At 46.6% G+C, this 4,312-nt stretch overlaps 1 long non-coding RNA gene across 2 annotated transcripts in view; it reads left to right on the top strand.

Moving 5' to 3' along the window:
* Positions 1-4,312, top strand: part of LOC116088040 — a 64,760-nt gene that overhangs the window by 58,936 nt on the left and 1,512 nt on the right. The window lies entirely within an intron of this gene.

Raw genomic sequence — 4,312 nt, 5'->3', positions numbered from 1 at the left:
TTCCAAACTTCTTCTTTGACCTAATACTGACCACTCCCTATCTCACTCCTGCACTGAAACTTTAGAAGCACCATTATCCTTCACACATACAGGAGGGCACATTGCTTCAGGCCATCTATACCTGGCACACAGATGGCAGCTCCTTTTTACATGAAGGGGCTAGAAAAGCTGGTTATGCCACAGTGTCAGACACTGGGGTGGTAGAGGCACAGGTCCTTCCTACTCACATGACCAATCAACAAGCTGAACTAATTAATAGCCCTTACCTGTGCCTTTCAACTGGCACAGGGAAAATCCCTCAACATCTACACAGATTCCAAATATGCTTTTCATATCCTTCTGTCTCATGCTGCTATCTGGAAGGAGCGTGGGATACTTACCACAAAAAGAGGATCAATAACTAATGCAAACCAAATTATGGCCATGCTAAAGGCCTCCCATCTTCCCACAGCTATTGGGATTGTCCACTGTAGATCACGCCAGACAGATGACTCTATTGTCTCCAGGGGAAACAACTGAGCTGATGAGGCAGCTAGAGCTGTGGCCCTTAGAGGCCTAGACTCATCTTATCTTCCCCAGGACATTCTTACACTACAACCTACGTCTCCACCTACTTCACCCCCGACACCCGCCAAACTCTGTCCTGTTTCATCCTAACAGCCAAACATTGTCTTCTTTTGTTAAGACCTGCCTACAGCCTACTCCTGAGGACTTAAGCTTCATAAAATCTATCATTGCTTCTTGCAAAATCTGTCAAAAGTTTGACCCCAACTCAAGGTATGGTAGCACCCCTTTTCCTACCCATCAGGCTAGAGGTTCCCTTCCTTGAACTGACTGGCAACTTGACTTTTCCCACATGCCCACTGTCAGGCTTGCCAAGTACCTCCTGGTCTTGGTGGACACCTTCTCGGGGTGGGTAGAGGCATTTCCCACAACTAACAAAAGGGCTCACACAGTCTCTGATCTCCTCCTCCGAGAGATCATCCCCCGGTTTGGTGTCCCAGCCTCTCTTCAATCAGACAGTGGTCCTGAATTTACTTCCCAAGTCTCCTAAATCCTATCTAAGTCCCTAGACATTCCCTGGTATTTTCATGTTCCATACCACCCTCAATCCTCTGGTAAGGTAGAAAGAACTAATCACTCTTTAAAAAACCACTCTTGTTAAGCTGTCACAGGAACTTCACCTTGATTGGGTAAAACTCCTACCTCTGACTCCTTTCAGGTTATGAACTCTTCCAAAGCAACCTCTCCTCATCTCTCCCTTTGAACTCATGTATGGACATCCAGTCCTAACTCCTGGTCTTTCACCTAAATGCTCTCCCCTCCCAGACCATCTACTTACCCCATTACTTTGCCATCACCATTCTCTCCTATGGAACTTTGCTGATCACCATATACCTCGGCCATACACTGTCTCCTGTCCACTGCCTATCAACATTGGAGACCAAGTCCTTCGGTGGAAATGTTCTTTAGCATAGGGGAAGATTTAGGGGTGGCCCCTCTGCTGAATGGTAGAAATGTTCTTTGGCATAGGGGAAGATTTAGGGGTGGCCCCTCTGCTGAAAGGCAAGGAAGGGGCACCTTCACATAATCTCCCTGCCGCCGAGGGCATGACCGCTCCATGAAGGAAGGAGCATCTTCTGATAGTCTCCGTGCAGCTGAGGACATAACTGCTCCATGAACCCAAGATGTTTTGGAAGTAATTCAAGGCTACTGAGAGCTGTGTGTGCAAGGATTAAAGAAACAAACCTCATGCACTTGGGCATGGGGAAAAATATTTACTGTAAGTTAATGAAGAAGTGGGCATGCTTTGCCATGAGAAAGTGCTAAGATTGTGCTACATGATTGTTGTTAAAATCTATTTTTAGTCTTACTGTGTTTTACTATAAAAGATTTCTCACATTAAAGTTTATTGTCATTTCCAGCAGAGTGGTGGTCCTCTCATTCTCATTCAGTCGCCCTCTCTATTTCAGCCTCACCCTTGTTGGCTGGCTCTGACAAAGTCCTTCTATCCCCTCCAGGTCATCGACCTTCACCTCTCTCTCTCAAATGGCAGGGACCTTTTAAAGTAATTCTTGTGACCCCTACAGCTGCTAAACTCAAGGGACTCTCTCATTAGGTCAATCTGTCTCACCTCAAACCTTTCATTCCTCCACCTAAAAATGACTCTTCATACACATCAATCTTAACCGGACCGTGCTCTGTTAAGCTCCAGAGGACAAGACCATCCACCTTGTCCCCAATCCCAGAAAATGAGACTCCACTCTGGCAGCCGAGCTTGACCTCACTGGATTAGACATGGGTTTCTCATTCTCCCCCTGCTGTTCATTTCTATCCAGGGAAGCCCTTATATTTGGAGATTCGAGGTTCAAGAAACCTTCACAGATAACAGTCTTTCCAAATAGGGTCAGAAAACTGCTCCATAGCTGGATGCCAGGAACCACTCCAAATTGCTATCATCCTGGTATCTATAATGCTATCTAAATATTATGATCTCTATACTTGCTTTCTCTTTGACCAGACAAAAGATTATTGTAGAAAATGGCCAGATGAATATGGGGGCTGCCCATATTGGTCTTGTCAGATACATATGCTGGGATCAAAGATCAATCATTTCTTCTATCAACACCACAAGACATTCTTTTTCAACATACTTGACCCATGGGATTCCAGGTGGGAGACAGGAGTTGTTGAACGATTCTTTGGCAGCTGTGGTGCTTCAGAACAGATGGAGACTAGATGTCCTGATAGCTAAAGAAGGTGGTCTTTGCCTATTCCTCCAAGAAGAATGCTGTTTCTATGTCAACCAATCTGGGATAGTAAGAAATAAAATCCAGAAGGTACAATCAGACATAAAAAATTTAAGGGACCGTGAGACCTCCAGTTCTGGGATTTTTGAAAACCCCATATGGAAGTGGATACTCCCATTTGTAACTCCTTTCCTAGTCATCTTCCTGGTGTTATTATTTGCTCCCTGCCTCATTAATCTTGTTTCTACATTTCTTCAACAACAAATACAAAAAATTTCTAGCCAAACCATTAATCAGCTCCTGTTACAGGATTACCAACTGCTGCCCGTTGTCCACAGAGGAACCTGATGTGAATGTTTACCAAGTGGATCCTGATGGTGAAAGCCAGCTACCCCCCATTGATGATGCTCCTAGACAGCAGGAAGTAGCTTAAGAGACACGATGCCCTTGTTCCCTTTTCACCATCGGCTTCCCCTTCCCTTTTTCTTTCCTTCTCTTTATAATATCAAAAAGGGAGATATGTTGGCATCAGAGCCTTCAAAGCCTATGATGTCTCTTGGGTGGGTCTCACAGACCTGTTGCCAGGGCAACAGCCACCATATTCCTAGAATCTATTGGGCTCACCTCCCACCTTTACCTGAGGCCACTATGTCAGAACCCATATATATACATATATATGTACACACACACACACACACACACACACACACACACACACACACAGGGAACATCTCTCCATCTCTCTCTCTCTCTCTCCCTCCTATCCGCTACTGCCCCCTCTCTCCCTCTCAATTAAACCTCTTACACGTGGAACTGTCTGGGCCTAGTGTGTGGTATGTTCTGACACGACTGGCCGTTCTAATACACTACATGGACTGGGCCTTCCCCTAAAGAGCTGCATCTAATCTTCTGCAGGAAGGACTCCCAGTGCTCCAGACATGGCTGCCAGCCAAACCAAGCAGCCCGCCTGAGTTAGCTAGACTCTCTCCTTCCCACAGTAAACCACTAGAGCTACCCTTCTCCTTTCTGCCCTGGGGCCAGAGTCCACCCGAGGGTCTGTTCTCAACTCTTCAATGGTGTCCAGCAATGTCCTGAGATGCCCAAGGGCTAGAACCTGTTATCTCTGGCCTCCGTACAGCCCATATACCCCAGCTGCAGCTCTCCCGAGGTATCGCTGAGACTGTGCCATTCCCTACCCCTCTGGAGCAGGGTCCTTGGCCTAACACAGCCAGACGCCCATCCTGCTGCAGTTCCGTAGCGTCCCGCGACAGTCTCCTGAGCTCTGGCGGGTCTCTCCCACCCCCTTATTTCCCCACTGCCCAACGCCCTACAGGTGGTAGCAGAGGATGGTTGCCATCAACTCAAGGCAGAACCTGCTAAAGCGTACCCTCAGCTAAAACAAATCGGAACTCCAGATTGCTCAAGACCTCGAGTGACCTAGATAAAAAACAAAACAACAACAACAACAACAAAAACAAACAAAAAAACCCAAAAACCAAAAACAAAAACAAAAACTAGGCCTTCCTCTGATCTCTCTCCCTCTCTCCCTCCCTCCCTCCCTC

The sequence above is a fragment of the Mastomys coucha genome, unplaced genomic scaffold (genome assembly GCF_008632895.1).
Source record: "Mastomys coucha isolate ucsf_1 unplaced genomic scaffold, UCSF_Mcou_1 pScaffold14, whole genome shotgun sequence".
Classification (NCBI taxonomy): Eukaryota; Metazoa; Chordata; class Mammalia; order Rodentia; family Muridae; genus Mastomys; species Mastomys coucha.
This window is presented reverse-complemented; position numbering and strand designations above follow the sequence as displayed.